A 14,685-nucleotide genomic window follows, 5' to 3' on the forward strand; every position below is an offset into this window, starting at 1 on the left:
GTGAGCCTCCATTCACTCCATCTGTTCAGCAGTGCTAGGCTGCATCTGGAGTGTCCAGTTCTGGATTCCCCTGTACAAGAAAGATAGGACTTACTGGATTGAATCCAGTACAGGGCCATGAAAAAAGGTTAAGGAACTGGAACATCTTTAATTTTAGGAGAGTTTGAATGAGGGAGTGGAGAAGAGAAGGCTCAGGGGGATCTTACCAGTGCATATTAACACGTGATGGGAGGCAGTGAAGTCAAGGGAACCAGGCTCTCAGTAGTGTCCACTAACAAAAGGCAATAGGCACAAATTAAAAAAATAATCTGAGCATAAGAAAACAGAACCTTTTTATTTTATTTTTTTTTTACTTGGAGTGTTGTCAAACACTGGAACAGATTGCCTGAAGCAGTTGGGGAGTCTCTGTGGAGGTGCTCAAAACCCAAGTGGACACAGTCCTGAACAACCTGCTGTAGTTTGACCCTGTCTGAGCAGACAGGGTGGGCTAGGTGATCTCAAGAGCTCCCTTCCAACCTAAACAAATCTGTGATTCTGCATAAACATGAAATTTCCATCATATGATAACAAGAACAGAACAAATAATTGTGAATCACCTGTCATGAACAAAAAAAGAAGCTTGTAGTTTTTCAAATTGTATGAAATAAGTATTCATTAAAGATCTGCACTATTCAGATAGCTTCCAAGTCAAGCAAGCACTCAACAATTTGGTGATACGACTGCCTTTGTTGGACACTTTGTTCTAGGGAATAGATAAACCCTAAAAGATTTTTAATAGATGAACCCTAAAAGATTTTAAAAAATACATTGATCTTAAGTGGTTTCTTCGTTTAGTTACTGTAAATTTTAAATGCATAGGGATTGAAGGACACGACTGGGTTTGGATCACAGTGCCAGAATATGTGGTATGCTTAATTTTTCTTACTGAGGTTAATATTGAACTTCGAGATACCATTCTAATATTCTAACTTAATTACCAATTTATTTTCTTACTTCATTACATTTTTAATGTAATCTTTTAGGGATAGGTAAGTAAGTTTCTTTTATTAACAGCATTGGCTTGCATGGAGAATTCAGCTTGGTCTGAGTATTAGTATTTTTAAATTACCTATAATTTGCAATTGAAAGTGTGTTTAAGGACAAATTCTAGTCTATAAATGTCAAGAATTTGTGAACTCCAGGGAGAAAAGAACCAACGTTCATTGACTGGAGCTAGCAACTGTTTTTCAATAAAGAAATGATCCATTGCTTCCTTAGTCTTAAAAGCTGAATTTGATCTGCTTTTTTTAAAGTTTTATTCGCTATAGGAAGATGATTTTAGCTTAGCATCAAGAGGCACTAATGGATGGCACCAATGTAATTGGATTAGACTTGCTTTTTCTTTGTTTTGAAATATGTTTTTAATCCAAACTGTCTAGAGTAATGAATAGGCTTCTGTATTCATATTAATTTTCTGATTTCAGTTGTTTTAGATAAGGGTTACCCACTTTGATCTGGGTAGTGTTGCAATCAGAATTAAGCATTGTACTTCTTATCGTTTCATTGTACAAGTCAGCATGAACATACTTGGAGAATGTCTCAGAACTCAGCTGGATGTTCATCGTATGTAGTAGCTGCATATCCAATTGAATCAAAACTTTATTTAGCCACGCCCAACAATAAAATGCTAATTACTGATAGAATAGCATACTCAAATGGAGGCCATCCTGGTACCATCAGGTTATTGATAGACTTCAGCCCTCGGCACAAACTATTTGAGAACGAACAAATTCTCCATTTAGTTGCAACCCCTGAGGAGGAGCTAATTTAATGTGAGATGCAGCTGAATACCTGCAGATGTCAAGGGGAGGATGTGTAAGAAGCTCAGAAATGGCTGGTATCTGGCAGCACCGAGCATGTGGGCTGGTTGGTCCCTGATGCGTTCTGTTCAGTAAGGGACTGGGTACAGTGAGAGCAAGAAACAAACATCAGATTGGAGCAGAAGTGAGAGCGCAGTGCCTCTCCTCCCGGTGTCTACAGCAATAGCACTTCTAAAAGTGTGATCAGAGCCACATGGCAGCGCAGTGCCTTTTTTACCACTTTCTATTCTTAGCGTTCAGAACAACGGATTAAAGAGCACGATAAAAATATGTGTTTAAAAAAAGTAGGCTGTTATAAAATATGATTTCCTTTTGGAAGACAGTACATGATGAATCCGGCAGGAGAGACGTACACATTTCCAGTCACTGCTAAGGTTTTAAAACTATTTTAAGAACAGTGGGACCTGGCTGTTGTCATAGTAGCAATAAACCTTTTAATCCCACTTCCTGTGGAGATGAAGCTGTTGTGGACTTAATCTACTTAAAGATGGTCACGGCTGTTTGTATGACAGGGAACTAGGGATACAGCACTGAAAAGATGCTGCTTGTTCTCAGAAAGTTGAGTGCTTTTGTCCATTTAGATAGTGCTTGATTAGGATTTGCTGAGAGATGGATCTCATGATAAGCTAATAGGAGGACTGTCACCTGGGAAGCTAGCCTTCATTTATATCAGTTTTTGGCACCAACACCTTGTCTTGGTGCCTAAGTGAAAGTGTTCCTAGGTTGTTCTGGGCAAGAGCTTGCTGCTATCATGGATCTCCCATAGTTTGAAAGCATCCTTTTTAAGAAAGCCCTTTCAACCTGAATGCTTCCATTCCTTAGAGTCTCTGAGGCTTTACAAGCAGTGCTGAGTCATTTCTGTATACTGCTGTAAAGTCTGCAGCCCTTGAAAAGGTAATGCAATTAAAAATTTCTTGAAGTATTTGGATAATACAAACTGATTTATCTTTAAATACACAATTAGCAGTGGTGTCAAGAGAAACCTGTGGAAAACTGACAAATTCTTCAACTTTTTTTGAAAGTCATTCTAGCTAGGTAGGGAGAATTTTAAATGTCATGTCAAAATAATCATTTTAATAGAACTTTACATTTGAAACCAAAAATGATGTGAAAGTGTTTGTATGTATCTAGAAGTAAATGAGACCTTCCTTCTCACCAGATCAGATTTCCCAGTAATTACTGAAATCTCTTCCATTGCTGATTTATTTGGTTTAGTCTGGCTACAGTACTGGATTGCATAACCTCACCTCCTAAAATAAGAAGCAATATGCATGTTTTGTTTGAGCCGGTATTTTGATTCATATGTACTGAATAATAGCAACAGTTTGGAGATTTTTGTTTGTTTTCCTCAAGTCCCCATGTTCTGGCTAGATGGACCCTCAGTATTTAGGACAAATTACATGGCAGAGTAAATAAAAGAAGGTTCGTTAGTTAGTTGCAAGTTTAAAAGAATAAATATTTGATGGCTCCTCTACAAAATTTTGATCATGGGTGATAGGGTTTTGCTCCTTTCCATTCCTTCAGCAGCCCGTACTTCAACATGACATGGAAAGATGTGTTTAGACAAACCATTGACTCTTATTCGTGTTTCTCTGTCTGTGGGTGACTTCTTCCTATTAGAAGGAAGCCAGCCAGCTTCCACAGAAATTCAGAAATGCTCTCTTGAATGAAATGCCACCACGGTTTTAGCAGTTTGGAATAACCAAATACCGCTTTAGTGACTTCTGTTTGATGAATGGTGCTGTCACTGAGCCTTTTGGTCAGATGTAATTATGCCTCAGGGTACCTCACTTGCTGAGTTACCTGACCATGATTTGGCTCCTGTGCATGACTGTCCTTGCAGGCTTTGGAGGTGCTGGCTGGCCCTCATCCATGCTGAGGCATGGAGGAAGATGGTCCCTTCCTCTTTCCCCTGCCTTTTCACAGCGTTTGCCTTGGGCACTGTGGGGAGGGAGCAGTGAACACTTCCCAGCTGGGGCACAGGCCAAGAAGCCTGGTGTGGTGCTGTTTCTGGGGATGAAATCCCAAAAGCTGGTTTTCTGTGGTCCCTGGCCTAGCTTTGCACTCCCAGCCTCTGCAGGATCCCACAGGCTTCCCTTAGGCCCCATGCACTCTCCAACCTCTTCTCCTATAGCTGCCTCATGGAGCTCCTCAGAGCTGGCTGAGCATGGTCATCGGCAGTATATGCTTTGGTTTGGTCTGTCCTCCTGTCTCTGGGTTAGGGTAGCCAAAAGAGTTTTTGAGAGGTGCTGTGCATGCTCTCAGGTTGAAGGCTGAGGCATGCAGGGATCAGCACTGGCCTTCACAGAGGTGAAGTCTGCTGAAGATTAAAACTGTGTTTTTACTTTTTTCTTCATGAAGAGGATTTCTCCAAGCTGCTTGTAAAGCGCTGGGCAAGTGGGTATCCAAATATCCCTCTCTAATGGCTTTGCAGAGTCAGAGCAGGAGGTTGGCTTGCTGAATGTGTAATGTCCTCGCCAGAAGACTGGTTGGGTGGGATGGAAGATGCCTTCCTACCAGAACTGTTTGGAGGGGCTTGAAACCCTTCTAGTTTGACACTCTGAAGAAAATACTTATTTTAAAGCAGCTTTTATTTTGAAACATCCCTAACGTATTCAGAAATAGTAATTCACATTTTTCAGTGTTTCATTTAATCTGAAGGTTTCAGCACTTTGACCCAATTTGGATTTTTTTTCCCAAAAAAAATCTTCAATAGATTTTTGGCATGATATGACTTTTTCTTCCTCTTCTTAGATGGTAAAAATGCTGGTAGAGTGGGGTTGTCTTCAGTTTATAGAAGCAACCTGTCATTGTTAAGTATTTATTTACATTACCCAGTTGGTTTCTCAGATGCCAGTTTGGGGATAGCTCTGTTAAAGGTATCATGTTTGTTTTTTTTTAGTCAGCCATATTATGCTAAATAGAATCTTAAATGTTTTGTTCTGACTGGTGAGTAGATGGGGGTTGAACGGAAAAAAGTCCTTCTGTATCCAGTAAATCTGCTCTACAGACAGTTGTAAAATTGAGGCATCCTATTCTAATTTTTGCTGAGCATTTTGGTCAGAATTTTGGGTGGGTATCCATTTAGTACAGTGCTTTAAACCAAAGTCTGTAAATCATGTAATTTTACATCAAGCTCAGCACAACCTCTGCCAAATACTGCGAGATATGATTAATACTTATAATAGTCGCTAAAATTAAATCTCATGCTTTAATAAGAAAGCAGATTTTCTCAACAGCCTTTAAGCTCTGCAGGGTGAGATCATCGTTGTATCAGTCTTGCACAGTGAATATTTTGACACATTCAGTAATGGTGTTTTTCTTCTCTTAGAAACAAATGGAGCAGCTGGGTACAAATGTCTCCCACTCCCTTACAGGAATGGTCAGTGCCTCCAGGTGCTACTTGCTGTTTAGTGTTGTTGTCTGTTTTTTTTTTTTTTTTAAACGGTTTTACTATAATTATAGAGATGAGAGCTCTTAATCTTGTAATGAGTTTGTTTGCGTAATGCATTTACCCAAGTGGACTTCCTTGGTGGTGAAGCACAGAGCTTATGCATACTGCACCGGCTGTGAGATGGGTTGCTGGGGATAAAGCAGGGATAAGTGAAAAGGCTGCATGAGAAAACAGTGTTGAGAGCTCTAACGCTATCACTAGAGCTAGTGATATGCTGAATGTATAAATAAAACCCGCTAAAATAGTGATCATTACTAGCTGGGGATGATAAGCTTAAACCAGCTACTATGAGGCAGTAAATTGCTGTCTCCCACTGCAGCTCTGTGAATGTTGCATTGTTGTCTGGGGCTGATAAAAACTAGAAGCAGAAAGAGTATTATAAGGGTGTGCCTGAGATGATGAGATGTTGGTTTGTAGCTGTACTTCTTATTCCTCAGGGTTTATACTGAGTGGTTTGCTTTGTCAGCCTGAACAGACGTTTAAAAGCCTTCCTTGTTGGGGTTAGCTGTTTTTAGTTCCCATTTAAAAATCTAGGTTAGTGAGCTGTCCCCCTTCTGTTGCTGAGAAAACCCTGGAGAGTGAGTGAGATAGGTTACTGATTTATTCCACAAATGTTCCCAGAACCTCTCTAAAATAAGCTAGAAACTGGAATGTCTGCGGTCTGATTTCAAACAGATATTTAAAGGGTATGCATTTTGCATCTCCTCCTCAGAGTCTGTCAGAGGTGTGCACATGATAGAAACCTGCATTTCTGGCTTGTGCCTGCCTCTGGGTAACAGGAACAGTTGGTTCTCTGGCCCAGAGACCTGTGAAGAAGACACAAGCATGCCTCGTGTGAACCATGCTCAGCTTGGCAACCTCGTATTCTCACTTGCTTCTAGTGCTAAAAGCAGCATAGTCAAGTGTGGTATGGCAATCAGATGTGGTAGCTCCCAGCCCTTGTGGGAAAACACCACCGTGCTTTCTACAATGTTCCTGCCCAAAATAGCAGGAGTGTTCCCAATGGTTGATCCCCTATTTTGTTCTCAATTCTCTCTGCCTTTCCTGCTTTTGTATATCCATGTGCGTGAGGGAATAGTGGAGTAGAGGAAAACATGCAAGAGAGGGTCAATAGTTTTTAGGAACGGTGTCTCTCCATGTAGTCTATACTGTAGCGAGAGGTTTAACAGTAAGTTTTCCTGATTTAATGTGACTCTGAAATAACCAGACAGGCACCATTTGGCTGAGTGCATAGAAGTCACTGGTGCTTTGATAGTGCTGATTGCACAGTCAGGCCCTTAATAATTTCAGAAGCATTCTTTCAGTGGAGCTATCTTCCCTAGAATATGCAAAGAACCTGGGCATGACTGGAAAACTGTCCTGGAAATACCTTGTCATGAAGTTTTCAATCCTTCTTTCTAAACCTGTTTCCTAGCATCCCCTGATTTTTTGAAATCAGCATCTTCTCTGGTCACTTGTCTCAGTTTCAAACTGTTTTGTTGCCCCTTATAATAAGATGTCCAGAATGGAACATTAAATTTCCTCTCCAGTGGGGCAGAGAGAGGGAGAAGATGATGGGACTTCCAGCCCCTATGGTGCAATGCCTCTGTATAATAGAGCCTAGCAGTGCTTTATTATTTTTCCCTGATATGTTTTATCATAAATTACCATCTAACATGTTATTTCCCTCTACACTCCTAACTCTGCTGTTTGCTGTAAGTGTCCTTGTGCACTGAATTCTTGTGGTTTGAATTGTTTTTCCCAGGTATGCTGTTCTGCATTTTTCCCAGATGAATCCACTCTTATTGATGTTTGCCTCTGCCTCCAGTTCTTCTGCAAGAGTTGAGTCCAGCATTGACTAAAGGTAAAAAAAAAAAAAAAAAAAGAAACCAAAAAACACAAAATCAAACAAAAAAACACTATAGTTAGAATCTCATTGCTGTATTTCTCTAGTTCTAGTGATTTTTTATCGTTCTTCCCTTGCAATTTACATGAGCATGTTTTTAATTCCTATTCTTCCTCCATCAAAGAATATTTTGAATCACACCAATTGTAATAATGATTTCCATCTTTCTTCATTAGAAACTCCTCTCATGCTACTCCTTGTTTTCACGTTACATTGTTATTTTGGTAGTGTCTCTTACCCAGATTCTGTTGCCAAGATTCTGTCTGTATCCAAGGCAACTTAAATAATTTTGAGAGTAATATAGTGTGAGGTGATGTATCAATTACTAATATCCAAGTAAATTATTTCTACGGCACTCCCCTTATACATCATTGTAATTCTGCTTGATTTAAAATGTTTGGGTGCCGTGCGTACAGTTGTGTAGACAGGGAAAATTCTTCCCTAATGAAGACCTGCTGTTTTGTAATGCTGCAGCGTGTTCCAGCCTGTTCCAGTGCCATGTGCATCACGTGGGACCTGGGCTGACAGCCAGTGCAAATGTTTCTTCAAGGACTTCAGGACATACTCTAATTACGTTTAGAATCTTCCACTCTCTTTTCATCTGAAGGATGTCACTCTTTCTGCTCATTTCAAAGTGCAGTGCAAAGCCCTCCATCTGCCATTATGAGAGGGCCCCACTGGTGCACTTGTGTGAGAGGCAGTAGGATGGCTGCCTTTGTGAGTGACTCTTTAACCTCCAGCTGTGAGAAGTCCCAGGCCTTTGAATGCTGTCAGAGCTGGCCAGTGTCCAGCAGTGCTTTCATCCAGTGCTGGAGATGTAAAATTCCCTGGAAGAAAAAGCTTCATTTCTCTGAGCCTGGCAGGGGACAAGGAGGGAATGAGTTGTGGGATGAAGCATCTGAAGGTCTCTATACTTGAAAAAAAAACACAACAAAGTCTTGTGCCTAAATACTAAAAACTGGAGGAAAAAGGTATTTGTGGGAGCTATGTATGTGAACATGTGTATTCTCTATCAAACTGGTATTGAGTGTATGTGATCGGACTACAGGATCTTACCTAGGGGTCTTTTTTAAGGGAATTGCCTGCAAAACAGTATGGAAGAATAAAGGCCCTCATGCAATACTGTGCACTGGACTGCAACTCCTGTGAGGTGAGGGCAGGTCTGTGTTTGTGTGTAATATAAGGCAAATGAGCCTGCATTTGTGTATGTATATAGAACAGGCTGGGGGCTTTTCAAAAGATGTAGGCTCAGCCTGGAGTAAATGTTCCTGATGTGGGGAGGAAGGAGAGAGCCATTCTTGTCTGGCCTGCCTTAGGCTTGCACTTGGACAACTTGCTGTCCTCTTCTCTTTGCTGTGGTCTGCGCCCTCTGACCAATCAGTGCTTAATTGCATGGGTTCTGTCTCAGAGAGCCACACACGATAACACCTTCTTTTCAACTGAATTAATTGTTCAAGAATAACATTGTTACATCAGATCTCTGATGAATTCATGAGCCTTATTGTCAAGGCAAGTGCATTAATTAAGTGAATACAGAAGAAAGTCTGGGTCAAACTTCAGAAAGTCAGACTGTCTCAGTCCCTTGTGGCTGCTGGGATCATCCTGATGCCTGGTGTGACCTGAGTAATCAGCGTATTGCCGGGCTGGCATGGCTCAGTCCTAATTCTCCCAGGTTCACAGAGCAGTGTTCAACAGCAGTTTGAGGCTGCTGTGGGTGGCGTGTGTCCAGGAAGAAATTTGTGTGCGTTCAGGCAGCACCCAGCAATGTCTTGGAAGTAGCTTGGGAGGCCTTTTGGTAGGTCACTTGGCATGCCGCCTCGGGGGCTAGGGTCACTGATTATGCTGAAATGACTTCAGGAGAGGAATGAAACCAGAGTTGATTATTTCTAGCCTGCACGACGTTAGAGGAATACAAGTCACCTTGAAGTGGTACACGGCTCAGCTACTGATGATAGTGGTAACTGGGGTAGCCACTGATTGTGATAACCAGGAACATAAAGTTCATGAACTCCTTTAATAAAAGATTGGATACAGGCGAATGTGGAGTTACTTGTTGGACTGAGCTTCTTCTGAAAGAAAGGAAGCCCGCTTTTTTCCTTCCATCTCCTCCAAGTTTAGGATTAGGAGCAAGGAAAAGAAACCGACACTAATTCTCTTCTTTGCCTACACTTGGCTTATATTGCTGTAAGCTTGCTTATCTCAATATATGTAAGATGAAAGGCAGGCTGTACTCTTGGGACTGACTGTGCAGGACTGGAGTAGGTGTCTGGCTTGAAGAGTTCTCTTTGTACTTTAATGGGCACTACAAGGGCTTCCCGAGAGAATTCTTCAGATGAAAGCTGTTTTTTCTATGGCAGGCTGTGTGGAGTCTCATTATTGCTCTGGCTTTTGCTGCACAGCACATATGTTACTGCGGGGTTGTCAGCCCTTCTCCAGCGCAATAAAAATAAGTAGATTAACGAAGCAAAGAAGATTAGAGACACTTTGGGGAAGGGAAGGGAGGAGGATGAGCGGGAGAGAGTATAAAAAGAGAGCACAAGACTGAGAGCTAGGCTTCCCTGGTGCATGTTACACAGGGTGGCTATCTTTGTCCCTTTTGGGTTTGGGTTAGGCCGACCGAATAGAACTGATCCTGACACCATGTCCAAAGAGAAGCTGGAGTCACTGGTCAAGAACATGGAGATCATGCTCTCTGAGGTAGAGCAGCTGAAGATCCACTGCACCAAGCAGACGGAGGAGGTGAACCAGGTGGTGCAGGAGCTGCGCCGAGAGAACAAGGAGCTGACAGAGAAGTACGAGCACATCTGTCAGGACCTGAAGGAAGCCAAGGAGGCGATTGCCCAGTTGCAGGACACCAAGTTTGCCTTTGAGGCAAAGGAGCGACAAGCACAGAAGCTCAACCGGCAGCTGTGAAGCAGCAGGAGAGAGAAGGAAGAGATTTCTTAACCTGGTCTAAGAATAAACAGAAACCTTTGACTGCTGCAACCAAAAATCCCTGGACTGGTATTATAAAGCAACCTTTTCCCTTTCTCCTCAGACTAAACCTGTGCACTGGAAAAAAAAAAAAAAAAATCTTTGTGGAGGCAAGATCTCAGACACAGCTGGAATTCTGCCCCAGAAGGCTCTTTGTTAATGACTAAATACCTCATTATGCTGGGAGGGAAATCTCATTCCAGAATCCGTTGTCAGAAACATGAGCCATAGGCGTAGAGCAACAGCCGCCAGGATCTGGGCACCTTCTCATGCCCCATGGGGGTTGCACAAGGACAGAACCTGGGAAAAGAACTGTCTCTGCCTTGAGGCACTGAAGAGCTGTGCTGTGAGTGTCTGTCAAGACAGAGAGAAGGATCATCGTCATCTTGACAGCCTCTGTTGCTCTGTTTCGTTGCTAGCTTTTCTCTGTGCACAGCCCAGCTGTGATGCTGCCCTTAGCTGGGTGTCAGCTTCCTTGCTGCCTGACACTGGAAGACCTTGATGAGAGCTAACGTTGTGCCTCGTGCTTCCAAGTTCTTTCTATCAAGGGCATGTTGGTCCAGAGGATCTTTTAATGCTCTTACAGTCAGTCCTGTCGTCTTACAATTCCAAAGTGAAGTATAAGAACTGGAAAGGTTTCTGTCTCAATTTCCATTTCAATAGAGCTAAATCTTAATGACTCCATGTTTAGCACGCTAGAGTTAAACCTCTGCTGAATATAACACTTTTTTAACCAAAGAACATGTTTTGGCACTGGAATTACTTTTCTTAAGCAGAAATAATGTGTATAAATGGACTGGGAGTTAGAAGGATAAATGTATTTGGGGCATGGGGGTGGGAATTGCTTGTCAGAAGTTTTGCTTTCAACTTTTCTCTCCTGTCTCTCCTAAATGGCATTTGGGGTAGTCAGTGCCAAGCCCAGCTAAGAGCAGGTGACTTTTGACTGCGCAGTGAATAGCAGGAGATCTCTGGGGGGAGTCTGGAGAGATTGCTGGGAGAAAAAAGCCTGAATGTTTAAACAGAGGAGAGCTGGAATAGTTCCAGGAGGATTTTTCTTCATGTTAGCTGTGATGTAGTCAGCTTCCTTCTTCCCTTCAAAGCTTTGCTGTATTGTTATCTCTTCCCAGCAAGCTCCCTCCCCCAGCAAGGGCCGAAGTTTGGGAGAAGCAGGGATGCTGTTTCTATTTTTGAGGGACTCAGGGTCTGTGTTTCATCAGGAACACAGGCACGCTGTGCTGGAGAGGGGGAGGCTAACTGTACTGAGACCAGGGAGTCATCCCCGGGGGAAAGGGAAGCCTGGCTGCTTTGGTCACCCTGTAGATCTTCAGACAAGGGCAGAACAGTTTAGCAAGACCTTTTAGGATTCAGTCCACCATTAGAGAAAATATGTATAGTTTTGTCATTGATTATCAGACCAAGATCAGGCCTAGAATTAGCTAGTTATTGTTCCTTCTCTGCTCTGCCACTTCAGTCTGGGCCTGATCCAAAGCTTTTGAAAATGAAAATCTTCCTATTAATTTGACTGAGCTCTGAGGCAGACCTGAGTAGAGGGCTGCTATTTGTTTGGCAATCAGAGTACTGGGACATCCATGGGGAACAGCTTTCTCTGTGAATCTCTGTAAGTAGGAGCTGTGACAATGTAATTTGTTACATCCGTGTACTCTAAACTTCAAGTTTTGCTTTTTTGGGTAGAGCAGATTGGAGTATCTATAAAACATTTGGGAGATCAAAGACTGTCCTTTATGTTTCCAAATCTAATCTGAATATAAATGATCAGCCTTGACCCTTTGCTCCTTGCTCACCAGTGACAGCTTGGGGAGCAGAAGAAATAATTCATCACTATGTTTGTTTGTGTAAGACCTAAAAATGTTTTCTCTGGAAATTAATTTTCTAGCCCATATCTTTTTACCACCTGTGCTTTCTTCTACTTTTTATATATAATTAACATGTAAAATCAACAATAAAAAGAAAACAAACAGCTGAGGGAGCGTCTGTTCTGGATAAGGTATTGCCTCAATTAATGCACGTATGTGTTATTTTATGTGTGCATGTGTATGCTTGCTAAATATAATTATTCCAGTTTAAATCCTCTGCAGCAAGGAGTGGACTAATGAAGACCCTCCAGATCTCTCTGTGTCCTCAGGTTAATCTCTCTAAATGAGATTCTCTGTGTGACTGCCAAGTTTGCCCTACGCAATATTTAAATCCATGATACAGAAAAAGAAAATGAGATTACAGTGGCCTTCTAATGAGTTTCTTAATAATTAGCAATGCTCTAAGTGTCTAATTTTAAGGAAGGCTGTGATTTTATGTAAATATCCTAAGATTTGAGGTGAGACTTTGGGAAAACAGAGGATGCATTATCCAATGCTAGAAAAAAATAATATAATCCCATACACCCTTCCAATAGACTCAGTTGTATCCTGGATTTGCTTACACTGGTTAAACTTGGGAGCGGTCAGGCTGGTTTGAAATCAGTCTAAGTTCTATTATGTGTAGGCCCTCCATTTTTAATATGCAAATCTTTGTGCGTCCAAGTACAGTCTTACCAATGGATCAGTGCCTTTGCTTGGATCCTGAGGTGCAGCATATTGGAGTGTCTTTCAAAATGAAGTTTGTCTGGAATTAGTCACAGCACATGGAAGCTGTTTTCTTTTTGAACACCAGTGTTATCAGTGTGTGCTTCTTTTCTTCTTTAAATGGCCTAAGGATGAAGAGCTGGAATGTGTGTGTAGGATCATCAGCTTATTCAGAAAGTTGGCCTGAATAGAAGCCATGCGTGATTTGGATGAGAATAAAAATAAATACGAAGTGACAGGCTTACCATTTCCTTCATCTTGGAAAAGGATGAAGAGAGGTGCCTCGTTCTTTGAATTCAAAAAGCCAATTTATCTTAAATCTGCCCTGGAGAGCACAGAATAGTAATTGGCTTAGTTGTCAGGAAGGGACTAAGAGAAGGGTACCCATCAGGCCAAGTGTCTGTGATCAAGTGTTGTTCTGTTCCTGGAACAGATTATAGCAAAATACTGATGACTGCATTGTTTTTCACTGTTCTGGGCTGTATTAAATGGAAGCGTCCGAGAAGGGTGGCTGGATGGGAATGAAGCTGGTACCTTAATTACAGGAAATCTCTGACAAGGTGAGTGAAAAAATGGCTTGGAGAGAGTGTGCTTGGGTGAGGGGGAGGGAGCTGGATGATTCACATGAGCACATAAACTGATAGATGGGAATCCTGGGCTAGTAGCTCACATTGAACAAAAAAACATGTTGCTGAATAAAAATCAAAAGCTAGAGGTAACCTGGGATTTTTAAGATGTACAAATAAAGAGGAGCACAAAGTTGTTGCTTACTGACCCTTAGGGCAATGAAAAGTGGGCTTCTTCCTGGAAAACATGAGGAAAATCTCTCAAAAGTCACCTAGAAGCCCCCATAACTTCACAAAAGCACAGCTCTAAGACCTTTGTGGGAAAGAGACGGAAGAGCCCTTTATGATACTTATTTCATTACATATCAGCGTTTCACGAAAACCTGCCTTTGGAAAGACCTCCAGATTTCAGAAATACAGTGTCTCTAGCAGAACTTGTGCAGAACCCAATGCTGGCAAACAACAACACAATTATTTCTGCTAGTAGCAGCACCTGTACAGAAGATGTACTTGGATAATTGCTCTACAAAGTCCTCAGAACTTGAAGAGTTCTTGGGTCTCTGGAGAGGAGAGAGGGAGCAGTGCAAGAGTTACTGCAAGGGGATGACAGGCTTTGACGCAGCTGAGTTGTACAGCAGAGCTGACTGGTGTGTAGCCTTGTAGCCTTGTAATGTACTTTCTGGCTTTCCTGTCAGGACTTCACAGTGTCTCTTGGACATGAAATTGAGCCTTCTTTCCTGAGGGATTAGCAAGGGTTTTCATTCTATGTACCAAGAGGCTGTGATTCAGAGGGTTAAACGACATGCCTATCCTGTGATAGTGAGTAGGAGGCTGGGAAGAACCAAGTTACTAGTGCTCTATTATTCAAATTTGAAAAAAAAGTTCAGATTGAATCAAATTTGTCTATTCTGCCTTTTCTTTAAAATATAAGAAGAAAAGAATTTAGTATGTCAAGAGATGCTTTCTTTTCAGAGTGAGATGAAGCCTCTTGTTTTCAGCTCCCTGTGCACTCGATAGGAGGAGTGATGTGCTGTGGTGTCCCTGATGGCAGTGGACTTGGTTTGACATCCCTTTGGCATTCAGGTATCAGCACGCTTACCCAGAATGTCAGATTACAGCTTAGTGGTATCACGTGCTCAGAAGAATTTGAGGATATGTCCTGAATAAAATGCCCTACGGCACTAGGCCAAAGTATGTGAGTGGCTGTCAGTTTCCTTTGATTAGGCTACAGCACTTACCTGAGAAACTGCATGTTAATTTGAAATCAAAGTGGAAGCAAATATCCTGTTCCTAAGTATGTGGCCTAACATAACCATAACATCACAGAGCCTTTCTCTTTGGCTAAAGGACTAAAGGAGAGATCAAGAAA

General features: G+C 41.8%; 1 protein-coding gene across 2 annotated transcripts in view; it reads left to right on the plus strand.

Annotated features, from left to right (window-relative positions):
* Nucleotides 1-7,064: 7,064 nt before the first annotated feature.
* PAPLN (papilin, proteoglycan like sulfated glycoprotein) overlaps nt 7,065-14,685 on the plus strand; it is a 63,297-nt gene continuing 55,676 nt past the window's right edge. Inside the window, exon 1 of one of the 2 annotated variants that reach the window (XM_084520034.1) lies at nt 7,065-7,156. The gene's annotated coding sequence lies outside the window, so the exon portion shown is untranslated. Of the gene's footprint in view, nt 7,157-13,257; nt 13,311-14,685 lie in introns of those variants that run through there. The other variant, XM_084520035.1, reaches the window with a different exon arrangement.

This window comes from Aythya ferina, assembly GCF_964211825.1.
Source record: "Aythya ferina genome assembly, chromosome: 5".
In the NCBI taxonomy this organism is placed as follows: Eukaryota; Metazoa; Chordata; class Aves; order Anseriformes; family Anatidae; genus Aythya; species Aythya ferina.